At 39.1% G+C, this 14,152-nt stretch overlaps 1 protein-coding gene across 4 annotated transcripts in view; it reads left to right on the top strand.

Moving 5' to 3' along the window:
• ATXN7 (ataxin 7) overlaps positions 1-14,152 on the top strand; it is a 159,490-nt gene that overhangs the window by 27,117 nt on the left and 118,221 nt on the right. For all 4 annotated transcript variants that reach the window (XM_044934007.2, XM_044934015.2, XM_044934012.2 and 1 more), the window contains exon 2: positions 1,861-1,959. The gene's annotated coding sequence lies outside the window, so the exon portion shown is untranslated. The remainder of the gene's footprint in view (positions 1-1,860; positions 1,960-14,152) is intronic.

Genomic DNA, 14,152 nt, shown 5'->3' with positions numbered 1-14,152 from the left:
TTGAACACAGTGTTATTGTGAAAATAAAGTGAAAGAACATATACAAACGTGATAGTTTTTTTTTTCTTTTTTCCTATTGAAGAAAAATTTCTGACCCCTATTCTGAGAAAAGTTACTATTTTTAAATGCTTATTTTTAGTAGCTGCCACTACCATTTTTTCTCCAAGAATAGGGTTTCTCTTAAAGCATTTTTACAGTATTCAGGCTAGTAAATGGTGAATTCTTTTAAAGGCAAACACTATCTTGGGGGAGATTTTACAGCACTCAAGATCTGATGACTTCCTTGAATACTTGGAGATATAGATGAAGTATCCTGATGGAAAATTGAAAGCTAGCTTGACCTGGAGAAGTAAGGTCAAGCACATGCGATGCCACTGTTATTCTGTCTGCGTCTCCAGCCTACCTTGAAGGAATAACCATTAGGGAGGTGGCTAGTGGCTGCTTCTGTCCTGGGAATTTGTAGGTTCCCTTGGAGTGATTTGGCATAGCTGTAAAATTTGGCATAGCTGTTTAGGATGCAAAGAAATGAATTTTGGCTCAGGATACACATGTTAAACAGGATAGTGGCTTTTATTGGAAATAAGACAGAAAAGAAACACTAAAATAGAAATCAGAGAAAAATTTTTAAAAGGTACGAGACTGGGATGCAATTAGAAATCTGAGAAACAGCTGGCTTATAAAGATTGTAGGAATGATTACACTGCTGAATAATATTCTGTGAGTGAATAAAACAAACTGTTTAAAAAGGGAGAGGGGAGGGATATGATCCAGGAGCAACTTAAAAGCCAATAAAGGTAATTACGAATAAATGTTCAAACATGGCATAGAATTTCAGCCACTGAGTTTGGCAGAAGCTTTATTAGCACCTCAAACCTTAGAAATATTTGGCTTGCCATCTTCAAATGTATGATAATAAATATGAGTTGAGGAAAGCAGTATTCCTGCCTCCCGACCTTGATGAATAGCCAGTGAGGATTTTATAGGAAGAGAAGTGTATTTGCTAGTGAATTTTTCATATGAAAGCAGCCTGCCTTGTGCTTTATACTTGAACAGCATCTGTGCCATAGTTGTGTCGTTGCCCACATTTGCTGTTCTTTCTCTCCTGCTGCCTGTCAGTCTTGACACCAGCTTAATTTCTAACTCTGGCTTGTTAATACACCAGCCTAATTTCTAACTCTGGCTTGTTAATCTCCGGTCCCTTGATTCTGTACCTCAGTGCTCCCCCCTCCAAATTAATTTGAATAGTACCCACATTCTACTTTAAATGTGCATGTATGCAAGTACAAAAATACATAGATAAGGGAGTGGGTTTTTTTTTTTGTGTGTGTGTGTGTGTGTGTGCTTTTTAGAAAGATGGTTTAACTGAGCTTTTGTTTCCTGTCTGTACTATTATAAATTGCTTTTATAAACTGCTGAATGATAAAGGACAGAGAGAGCTCTCCAAATAATATTCTCACTCAGTGTGTTGTGTGTGTGTGTGTGTGTGTGTTTAAATCTGTGATTCTGACAGGTTTCATAGGAGCAGGCTTCCTGAATAGCCGTTTTAAAAATTAAGTGAAAACTCATTAGTGGCAAATTACACACAATGATTTTAAGCCCCAGGAGGCTGACTCTATGTACATATTGAGTAGTCATTTGTTCTTAGTTTATTGTATAAATATAGCCAATTAAATTCATTGTGAAAAAAAAATTGAATTGAGTTTGTTGTAAAACTGGTACAGTGCCTCGCATTTTAACACTTTGACATTTTAAAGCACATATCATAATTTGGGGACACTGGCAACTAATGAGACTAGATTTCTGATTCATTTTATCCTTTGTTTCATCGCTTTGCCTGTTTTCTTTTTTTTTTTTTTGTAGGTCTGAACAAAATTAAGAAGAAAGAGCTGCTACAATCACAGCAGATGAAGATCCACTAGTAAATTGATCAAGATTTTTGGCCAGCCCTCCAAAGAAAAGGTAACTTGCTCTTTCACCATCAGATCAGATCAGTCGCTCAGTCGTGTCCGACTCTCTGGGATCCCATGAATCGCAGCACGCCAGGTCTTCCTGTCCATCACCAACTCCCGGAGTTCACTGAGATTCACCATAGCAGGGCTGAATAAATGCTGCAGTGCGTCTGATTATAAGAGTTTGAGTTCTACCAAAGGATGGTAATTTTTAAAATTTAAGGTATCTGAGTAAGATCTTCAATTTTAAGCATAACCCCAAATATGATCATATTAATGTGAAATGATAGTGAATTTTACAGTACAGTATTTTTAGATGTTTCTCAGATTAAAATCTTCAAAATAACCCTCCCTCCCCCAAATTCAGTGAAATTTTTGGAATACTTTGGAGATAGGAAATCCAACCCCACCCCCACCCCCATCTATAGTCACCTTTTCCTGTGAAGCTGTCTAAAGATGTGCTCTTGTATTTTGTCCTGTTTCACTTTACCAAACTCCTGTTTTCTTCTCTCTACAAGCAATGTAGACCCAGCTGCCCAGGGCAGGGGGGAGTTTAAGGAAATTGTAAAACAGGCAGGAGGACTTCAGGTGCACTTTCTGGGCCCAGGGCCTTTGCCCAGCCTGCCAGAAAGCTTTCTGCTCATGAGCAGTCCCAGATCTTCACAGAGATAGCAGCCATCGTTGATTGAGTTTCTCACTACACGATTGTGATTTTCCACTTACTATCTGGGGAGGAAGGTGGTAAGTTTCATATAATGTGAAAAAGGAAAAAAATTGCTGGAGGAATTTTTATTATTAAAAAAAAATAATAAAAGATCTATGCTCCCATCTACTCTTAAAAGAAATGAGGGGGCTTCCAAGTTAAGATGCAGTTTAAGATGAATCATTGAAGAATAAAACTGAAAAGAATCCAAACAGGAAAGACCAAAGGGGTTTCAGCCTCTGAAACTGATCAGCTTACATATTTAGATGACAAATTGCAGTGCTTCCATCAGGTTATAGGCATCTGTAGCAAAGATAGAACCATTGCGGACAACATGAACATGTGTCTTGACCATGGCAAAGCAGAAACGGGAGCTTCTAGAAGGATGTGGTAGTTTTGTGAAGGTGTTTAGAAGGACATATGACTGGATAGCTATGCAGTCTCAACCTTCAAAATAGGCCCTTAAAATTTTCCGGCCCAGAGCTGAAAGGCCAGTAGTGCAGAGGTATCTTTCAGTGATCATCACAGTCATCACCGAGGATGGCATTCTCTGTGGAATGTCTGAAAAGTGCCAGAGAAGAGAGAAGCAGGACTTTCCTAGATGGTGATCAGCAGCTGGCAGGGGTGGGATATGAGGAGGTGAGAGGAGAAAGTAGAGAGAAAACATATCTGACAGAAATGCTAAAGGAGCTCGTTAGTCCATAATTGTTTATTGAGCTTCTACTGTGTGCAGGATTGTCCCTGAGGAGGAAAAGAAAGCAATAGGAGGTGATTTTCACAGACTACTATTCTGATGAAGAATAAAATACAATAGGATTGTTACTGTTCAGTTGCTAAGTCATGTCTGACTCTGCAACCCCATGGACTGCAGCACGCCAGGCTCCTCTGTCCTCCACTATCTCCCGGAGTTTTCTCAAATTCATGTCTATTGAGTTGGTGATGCCATCCAACCATCTCATTCTTTGCCATGCTCTTCTCCTTTTGCCTTCAGTCTTTCTCAGCATCAGGGTCTTTTCCAATGAATCAGCTCTTCGCATTTGGTGGCCAAAGTATTGGAGCTTTAGCTTCAGCATCAGCTCTTCCAATGAATATTCAGGGTTGATTTCCTTTAGGGTTGACTTGTTTGATCTTCTTGCAGTCCAAGGAACTCTCAAGAGTCTTCTCCAGCACCACAATTGAAAAGCATTAATTCTTTGGTGCTCAACCTTCTTTATGGCCCAACTCTCTATACTGAACTTTGTTGGCAAAGTAATGTCTCTGCTTTTTAATTCAGTCTAGGTTTGTCATAGCTTTTCTTCCAAGGAGCAAGCATGTTTTAGTTTTATGGCTGCAGTCACTGTCTGCAGTGGTTTTGGAGCCCAAGAAAATAAAATCTCACTGCTTCCACTTTTTCCCCTTCTGTTTGCCATGAGGTGATGGGACCAGATGCCATGACCTTATTTATAATGTTGAGTTTCAAGCTTTTTCACTCTCCTCTTTGACCCTCATTAAAAGGCTCTTTAGCTCCTTCTCGCTTTCTGCCATCAGAGTGGTACATACAATAGGACACCAGGAAGCCAATGACAAGGGGTTAAAGAAGTATCGGACTCGAGTCTGCAGGGGTCAGATGTGTGGAGGAATGAAATGCACCAGGTGAAACTATGAGAAACTATTAGATTCATGACCAGTCTCAAAGGGCTTACCTTTTCAGTACCAGCTGACTGTAGGCCCCAAAATCCATTCAGCAAGTATTAATGGAGTGCCTGCTTACATGCTGTGCTCTTCTGGGCACTGAGTATTAATTAGTAAATAAAAGGACCACAAGCCCCTGCCATTGTGCCACTGGAACAGATAACAGGTAGCAAATATAATAAGTAAATACAGTGATCTGCTTTCTGTTTTAATAAAACCACTCTGGCCACTCTATGTATTCAGTTAGGGTATAGGGAGCAAGGGTAAAAACAGTGAGAGCAGTTAAAACTGTGGTTACTGAAATAACCCAGACCCGTCAAAATGTTAAGAAAATGGAAAACTTAATCTTAATGAATTTTCTTGATTGTTTTCAAAGTTAGCAATGTAAGAAAAGAATTTGAGTCAACCTAAATAAGTTTGTGGGATTCTGCCATGTGCTGACACTTTGCTACTTTGGGTATAGAAGTGATGAAGGAAGTAAGAGAAAGGTGAGGACTTTGGGACAAGGCTAGCTTGGGAAAGGTTAGAGTGGATTTGAACCTCACGTGAAAGCTTGATTTTGATTATCGCATGAAGCTGAACAAAGGGAAAAAATAATGGCGTGCAACTAGTCACAGAAGTAAAAAGGTGGAAAGAACCCGAACGTCGGTCAACTGATGAATGGATCAGTAAACGATGATACATCCACACACAGTGGAATTTTATTCAGCCATAAAGTAGAAGTTACAGATATGTGCTCCAACCTGGGTGAACCTTGAACCGTATGCTAACTGAAAGAAGTCAGACACAAGAGGTCACATACTACATTGTTTCAACATTGTGAAATATCCAAAATAGGCAGATCTATTGAGCAAGAAAACATGCGGTTTCTAGGGGCTGGGGGAGGGGTGGGAGATGGGGAGTGACCGCTTAATGGGTACAGGGTTTCCTTTCAGGGTGATGACATGTTCTAGACAAGGCTGTGAGTATGATTGCATCACATTGTGAGTGCACTCCGTGTCACTAAGTTGTACATTTAAAATGGTTAAAATGGTGAATTTTATGTTATGTGAATATTACCTCAATTTTTTTAAAAAAGATGGCATGTGGAAAAGTATTTGAAGGATATGTGTTTTACATCTTGTCTAGCTAGAGTGGAGTCTTTGTAAGGGGGTGTGACAAATGATATAGCTAGAAGAAAAAAAAAAAAGGATGTTGAGTCAGATAGTGAAAGTTGTTGACTGCCAGGCAAGCAGTTTAGATTCTCTTCTGTTGGCAGCTGTAAAACCCAGCAGGGTCCGCTCCACAAGTTCTTAAGAAGGAAACTGAAGCAAGGTTGGTGCTTTGGGAATTGCAGCCTCTGGGTTGCAAAGCAAAGCAAGCAGTCCCTGGCTTTATCAGTCTAGGATATTTCTGCTCACCTCATGGAATTTTATGATACTCTCATGGAAGTCTCAAACAAAATTAATTTAGAATTTCCTAATCTTTAAAAAAAGCATTCTTATTATAGTTCCTGATTATGAATGTTTGCTATTAAAAAATATTAGGTAACTATGTGAGGTGACTGATATGTCGGCTAACCTTGATTGTGGTAATTGTTTGGAGATATATGTGTGCATGCTTAGTCACTGTTGTGTCCAACTCTTTATGGGTAGCCCGCCAGGCTCGTCTGCCCACGTCATTTCCCAGGCAAGGACACTGGAGTCGGGGGCTACCTCCTACTCCAAGGGATCTTCCCAACCCAGGGATAGAACCTGCGTTTCTGTGTCTCCTACTTTGGCAGGCAGGTGAATTCTTTACCACTGGCACCCTCAGTGAAGCTCTATGTATCCATATCTGTGGATCTTTCTCAAGTATCTCAAATCTTCACATTGTACACCTTAAACATACATAATCCTTTGTGTCAATTATATTTCAGTAAAGCTGGGAAAAATGTAAACATATTATAAACCTCAATAAAAAGCCCCTTTAATTACATTCCTTCCCTCTCTGCTACCCGTAAGTCTAGAGTTATCTACTGTTTTCTATACATAGATTTGTTGTTATATTTATTTTCACAAAAGTGGCACATATTATGCATAGTATTTTGTATATCCCTTAAAAATATTTATATCTTGGCTGTCTTTCTACTTCTTTCTTTTGGATTGCTATATTACATGCTAGACCTCCATTTGTAAAGACAACAACAACAAAATGAAAAGCAAATGCCATTTACCTCTATTACAAAGAAAATGCAGTATCATAAAATGTAAAAGTAACCAACACTTGATGAGCTCTTACTATTTGCCAGGCATTCTTCTAACCATATTAATTTGCTGACTCCTTGTAACAACCTGATGATGTAGATATGGTTTGATCCTCCTTTTGCAGAGAAGTTAACTGAGGCACAGACAAAATGTGTCCTGTTACGTTTTGGTAACAGGTCAATGGATTGTCAGTGGCAGAAACGGGCTCCAAGACCAGCCTCAGCTCCAACTTGTTCAACTCCATCTTGTTATGAGGACCTTGTGGTCAATGGTATGAGATCATAGAGATTTTTCAAGAGAAGTCAACCTGAAATTTTGTGTGAAATTTTCCAGATTTTAAGGTTGGCTTTAAAAAATAGCTTTATTGAGATGTAATTTAAATGCTGCAAATGTACCATTTGAATCATTTTTAATACATTGACAGTGTTGCACAGACAGCATCTCTATATAGGTCTAAAATTATTTCATCAGTCCCAAAGGAGACATGGTTTCCATAAAGCAGTCACTTTCCATCCTTCTCTCTCCTGTCTAACCAGATCCTGGAAGCCGCTCATCTGCTTTGTTTCTATGGATTTACCTGTTTTGGATATTTCACATAAATGAAATCATGCAATATGTGACTTTTTGTGTCTGGCTTCTTTTTGCATGTTTTTGAGGTTTATCTGTATTGTAGCATTTATCAGTATCTCATTCCTTTTAATGGGTGAATAATATTCTATTGTGTGGCTATACCGCATTTTATTTAGGCATTCTGCAGTTGGTGGACACCTGGTTGCTTCCACCTTTTGGCTTTGTGAAAAATGCCCTTATGAACCTTGGTGTACAGGTATCTCTTTGAGTCCCTGCTTTCAGTTCTTTGAGTGAACATCTAGAAGTGGAATTGCTGGATCATATTGTAATCCTTCGTTTAACCTTTTAAAGGACTGTCAAACTGTTTTCCACAGGGGCTGCACCATTTTACTTTCCCATCAACAATATACATTGATTCCTCCACATCCTCACCAACACTTGTCATTTGCTGTTTTGTTTGTTTTTATTTCCTTACTGGCTATCCTAGAGGGTGTGGTGTGATATCTCATTGTAACTTTCGTTTGTATTTATCTTACGACAAAAGATGTTGAGCATCTTTTCATGTGCTTATTGGTCATTTGTATTATCTTGTGCGGAGAAATGTCTATTGAGAACTTTTTGAATTGTGAAAATTGGATTATTTGTCCTTTTTAGTTTTAGATGTAAGAGTTCTTTATACATTCTACATACAAGTCCCTTATCAGGTAAAGGATTTGCAAAAATTTTCTCCATTCTCTGGGTTCTTTTCAGTTCCTTCAAGGTGTCCTTTGAAGCACAAACGTTTCATGATTTCAATGAAGTCCAGTTTATCTATTTGGCCTTGTTTTGTAAGAAATCCTTAGTAAGTTGGATTGCAGCCTTCTAACCATCCACTTGTGACTGCAGCTGCGCTGCCCCTTTCCCCAGAAACCGATGGGGAAAGTGTTCTGTGAAAACACCTGTTCTCTGGAGTGAAGACAAGAAGCTCTGGAAAGCGGCAAAGTCGAGTCTCACCAGTGGTGGTTTTGTTCTGGTTTACCTTTTCTGCTCCTGAGGTTCCTTCACTTTGAGCAGTTGGGTGGAGAGGAGGATGCAATAGAAAGCGGAGAGCAGGATCAAGGTCTATGTGTCCTGCAGATATCATGCTGGTCAGAAGCATAAAACTGGTTAAAATAAAAGGTTGAAACTTTGCCTTAAGTCATAGATGGTGCCATTTAAAATCAAAGTTGCCATGAGAATGAAGTAATTGTGTCTTTCTGGGAAAAAGGGTTTAGGGACCATGATATCTAGAGAGTCATTTGGGTTCAGGTCTCTCCCTTTGTATAAGAAAATATTTGTGTGGGTTGGGGATTGAAGATAGGGACCTGTATTCATTTGCAGTCATTCATTCACATGTTAGTGAAATGTAGTTAAATCTGCATGCTATCTCTTTCTACCAAGGAAAAGAAGGTTTTATGTTAGAGGTGGAAAGGTTCCACAAAGGACCTTTGTGGAACAGTCTGTCTTTGGGGAAGCAGTTCAAACCCAGATGGGTTCCTGAATCCATGTACACAAAGGGTGTGGCAGTTAGGGGAGTTGTGTTTGCTGGATCTATGTCTTTGCTTAGGGCTGGAACTTTGCTGCAGAGAAAGGGAGAAAAGAGCTGTGTTGTTCCTTCCTTCTTGTACTATTACACTTTCAGTTAGTCCTAGAGTTCAGCCCTAAGGCATTTTGCTGACCAGCTTGGGGACCTGGCCACCATATATCTTACAGTTTGTGAGGAGGTGGTTTCCATGTTCCAAATGACACTCTTATGTTGGGAATGCAAACTGTTAATCCATGGGAGACTAAACATATATTTCATTGCCACCATGATTTCAGGACATATACTACCCTTAACCTTGGTCCAGGAGGTCCAGTATAGACTTAGAGGTGTGTGAGATCCTGTGAGCTTAGTGTGAGAGATCAGGAAAGATTTTGTTAAGGAAACAGAACGTGAGGGGGGGATGTGACTGTAGGATTTTAGCCAAAGGAGGGTAGTTTTATAGATGGTGTGATCCATGTGAACAAAGACTTGAGAGCTGGGATGTGGAGGGGGAGCATACTCAGTACTATGATTTGGTCATTTTGGCCAGACTGTAGGGTACCTGCAAGAGGGAACGCTGTAGATGTGGCGGAGCTGGGCCTGGGGCCAACTGTGAAGGACCTGAAGTGCTATGAAAGGAGTGGTTATGAGTTGAGGGATCGGTGCTGAGCCCCTGAAAGTGTTGAAGCAAAGACTGACATAACTGACGCCATGCTTTACCCTGCAAGAATGATGACAGTATAGCATGGCTAGAGTAGAATTGGGGCTTTCTATGTGACAGACGAGGTGCTAGCAATAATAGCTGTAGAGTAGGGTGTGGTGTATGTGTGCTCAGTCATGTCTGACTCTTTGCGACCCTATGGATTGCAGCCGCCAGGTTCCTCTGTCCTTGGAATTTTCTAGGCAAGAATACTGGAGTGGGTTGCCATTTCCTTTTTCAGGATCCAACTCATGTCCTTAGCATTGGCAGGCAGATTCTTTACCTTTGTGCCATCTGGGAAGCCTGTAGGGTAGGGTACTTTTGTACTGATAACTTTCTTAATACTCCTCATAAAGTACTCTTGTTTTACATCATTTTATAAATGAGGAAACAGGCCAAGAGAAGTTCAACTCTTCCCAGAGTTATACAGTAAATAAGTGGTAGAGCGGGGATTCAGCTTGGGCGTATTGGCTGTAGAACACATCCTCTTAACTGCTGAGCCCAAAAGATGGTGATAGTTCACCATCTTCAGTGAAAGCTGATTGGTACAAAGGTGACATAGGGAATTATTTTTAACAGTGTGTTTAATCTTTGCATTTTATTGCATCTGAGGCAGTGTACTAGAACTATGACTATACAGTCAGCCTCTTTTTATAGCTAAACATTAGTCCAATTTTTCCATTCCATTTCTATAACTTAATCCTTTTCCTCTATTTTTAAAAGAACTCTTTAACCTTAAGGCTCTAAATAAAGATTTTAAATGAAATTTGTGAATCATTTAAAATTACAGGCTAGTATCAAATTCCTAGAAACATTTGGGTGTTATTCAGTTCAAAGTTATGTGTTAATACCTTCTCTATTGTTAAATTTTCTCTCTTTCAAAGCAGTTTTTACTATTATTGATGAATGATTCTTTGGGAGAACTTGTACGAGCTACACACGTATGATTAAGAAAACAGACCAAAAATTTAAAGCTTTGCACTTTTGGGCAAATGACATAGTTTATAGAATGACTACACATACAGGTTAAGTCTTTTATATATAATTTTGAGTTATTTTTGGCTGTGCTGAGCTTTTGTTGCTGCGGGCAGGCTTTCTCTAGTTGTGACGAGCTGGGGCTACTCCCTTGTTGTGGAGCATGGGCTGTAGGGCACATGGGCTTCGGCAGTTGTGGCTCGAGAGCATGGGTTCTGTAATTGTGGGGCGTAGGCTTAGATGTTCTGTAGCATGTGGGGTCTTCACAGACCAGGGATGGAGCCAGTGTCACCTGCGTTGTGAGGCAGATTTCCAATCACTAGACCACTGGAGAAGCCAAGGTTACGTCTTTAAAAAGATAATTACCTTCGTCTTTAAGTCTCCCCTTTTTCAACTGTCTTTATTATTCCTAATTTTGCACTTGATTTTCAGCAGTTCCAGCCACTGAGCTGATGAATTCAATTTTTTCCACTGTTCTCTCCCTTCTGGAATACTCATGTATCCATAACAGGCCAGAAGGTATTTCATTAGAGGGAGCACAGTTAAGGAGAGGCCTGGCCTGGACATACCCCTTATGCAGAAGAGAGCCCTGGCTCTGTCTGGAGAAGAAAAAAGGAAAGAGAGAGAGGTGGTCAGAGAAGGGAGAAAGGCTGTAAACAAAGGCACAGCCAATTTTAGTAGGAAAGAAACCCACGGCAACACATTCCTAATTCAGTAGTTCCGAGTTTCTTGTTACTCAAATGATTGCAGTCCTTTGGGGTTGATGATGGAGAATCTCTGTTATCAACCCTGTAATTTGCACACATAAATATACTGTAGTTGCTAGTTTTCAGGTTTATTAAAATGTTGTATTGGGACTAGTGGTTCTTTCCAAACAAAAAGACTGGTCATGTGGGGTCTTGCATCTTAGAAAAGTTGTAGACAGTTTCAGCCATTTTACGTTAAACTGGATTTAAAGATTGTTCTGTTGTCTTGTTTTGCATTTAGTGATGCCTTTGGCCTTTGAACAAAGCATTTTACAAGTGAATCTGCTGTGCAGAGAATCGTTTTTGTAAAGAGAGACCTTGTTACCCTTGGCACCTACTGGGAACATCCCTAAATTTGGATGGTGAAGTAAGGCCACCTTTTAAATACATCCCTGGAAGGGATGAAATGCTCAAAACTTGGCAGCATTTCACTTCTGACGGCCTAGTTCTTAAGCCACATACAGTCTAATTGGTGGTGACAGCTTTTTCCATAAGAGCATTTTGATGAATTAAAAAAATTTCTCCTACTTCTCATGTCCTCAGTGAAATTACTGTGTTGTGTTCAACCCGGTGCCTGACAGAGCGCCTGATACGTGGTAGGTAAGCAGAACCTGTTTGATGAGTTGAATCTTCATTACTCAAACCTTATAAAACCTATCATTTATCTGTGCAGATACTGAAGATCTTCAGAACTGTAAGATAGCATCAGAAGTATACTCGTAGGAGAACTGATTGATAGCACACAAGGAACACTGTTATATGGAAATAATAATAAATGAATTAAATTGTACTGCTTATGGTTTTACATATTTTTTCTGGGTGCAGAAGAGGGGTGTTTAGGTAAGAAGTCATCAGGTCATCCTTATTATCAAACCAAGTTTTTGAATTTCTGTTGTAATCTTGGTTATAGGGAGTGTTTTTGATATAAGAACACTTTTTAAATGTTGCCTAAATTTGAGTTTCAGAACACTGTACTTTTCTCAGCTAGCACTTTTGGCTGTTGTTGGTTACTCATTCAAACTATTGGGAAACCCAAACCAACTCTGGATATCAGACACTGCGTGTTCTAGAAGGAGTTAGGACTTTTCATGGGTGAAGAGGATCTGGTAAAAGGCACTGGCTGCAGGGAAAGAGAGATGGCCAGAAATTGCCTGTCATTCTCTTGGTGCTCACATCTTCAACTTGGTAATGCAATTCTCAGATAAGAATTTATCTGAATTGCTCAATGTGATATAAGATACCTGTTTATAGTGTTTGTTTTGTCTTTTTTTGTGCTTTCCATGTATCTTTTCATGCAGTGCTCAGAAGAAACCTGGCTTTATCTCTGTTTTACAGGTTAGGAAACTGATGGTCCAAGTCAGTTAGGCGACTGGCTTACATTACATAGTTTGTAAGTGAAGAGCCACTATATGAACTCAGAAAAAATTCATAGGGACTGGCTCCAGAGCCCTCCCTCATATTCCTCATCTGTAAACAGTAATACAACTCCTGCCTTACACAGTTGTGAATATTAATAGAGATAATGCAAAAAGGTACCTCCAACAATGCTTGGCACCTAGTAGGTACCCAATAATTGATAGCTGCTATTAGTAACCATTTCTCTTAATAACTATCATAATGCTAAGAGGATATTTAGTATTTTTTTATTTTAAGCCCTGTTGTGTTTTATTAAACCAGTAAAAAAGAGGGCGAGGTATGAAACTGGAATAAGGAAAGAAGTTGAAGTATTACAAATTGCCATATTGACCCTCATTATCTTGAAGTCATATTAGTGAATCTTGAAGTATTTTCACATGTAAAAAGGGGGAAAGCGAGCAGTATCTTGAAGCAGGGCTGTCCTTCACTCTTCCCCTTATTTTTATTTTCATCCTGTACTCTCAGAGATCAGAAGGGCTGAACTCAATATGCAAACTCTCTTTGGAACCTACATACCTGGGTGGCCCTAAGCTTTTCTTTTTAATGGCATCTCCAAATGCCATAAAATTCCAATTTTTGTTTTTCTTAAATGTAGAATATTGCAAAATACGAAATAATCCATAAATTGTGTGCTTTAGTCGCATAAAATCATTAAGTTAGGTGTTTTTTTAAATGTATTTCTGTAATTCTACAGATTTTTCAGTGATTTGGATGAATGAAAAATTGAAGGTCTACATTGGTGACATAAAGATTGAGGGCCTTTGTTACAAGTTAGGTACTGAACTACTAAGGAAATTATGTTTTACCGACGCATTTTTTCTCACTGATCCTCTTCTGTTGGAAGTTAAAACTTTAGAAATGATTTTTTATCCTACCAATCATTTCTACTATTTTTGGTTATTCTTTTTTTTTTTTTTCCCTGCTTCTTAGATAAGGACAGGAAGCATCCATAACTTCACTTTTGGGAACTTTTGTTTGCATGTCATCCAGGGAAAAATTTAGACTTATTTCTAAACATTTAAAAAATAAATTCATATACATATGTAATTAAAAAATTTTTTTCCACTAAAGCCCTTAAATTTTGAACTTAAAATAAGGACTTTCCACAGGAGCCCTGGGTTAAGTTTAGGATGCAATAACGTTTCATTATTTTTTACTCTTCTTTAAATATCTTTATATTTCTGAGGGTTGGACTTTGTTTCTTTTGCAGATAAGTTGGCCACCTCTGTAACATCAGATGTTCCAGATTAAGAAAAAAAACATGAATAATAATTTTAAAAAATGAATAAGCCTGCTTTTTCCCCCATCTAAAGAAAGCCTCTCTAAGTAAGCAGCTATGACACGCATGCCTCAGGAGTGCGGATATTACTGCTATGTGAAACATGCTGATTAAAATCATTGTTTCTGTCTCAGGCTGCAGATTTTTCACATCAGTTTGAAGGAACATAATGCTAAGAACACTTAATTAAAAGCGCTTGATGTGGTCTGCTACTGTTTCAAGTACTTAAGGTGCTTTAGTTCATTAAGTAGCCCTTTATTTTACCGTCTTTACCCATCACTTGAGCAAAAGCTTTACGCGCAATGTGTGTATTGCGGAAGGGTGCTAAGTTTTGTGGGCCAGTGCTTGAGTGAACAATATCTAACAGAAAACAGT

This window comes from Bubalus bubalis, chromosome 21 (genome assembly GCF_019923935.1).
Source record: "Bubalus bubalis isolate 160015118507 breed Murrah chromosome 21, NDDB_SH_1, whole genome shotgun sequence".
Taxonomy (NCBI): domain Eukaryota; kingdom Metazoa; phylum Chordata; class Mammalia; order Artiodactyla; family Bovidae; genus Bubalus; species Bubalus bubalis.
This window is presented reverse-complemented; position numbering and strand designations above follow the sequence as displayed.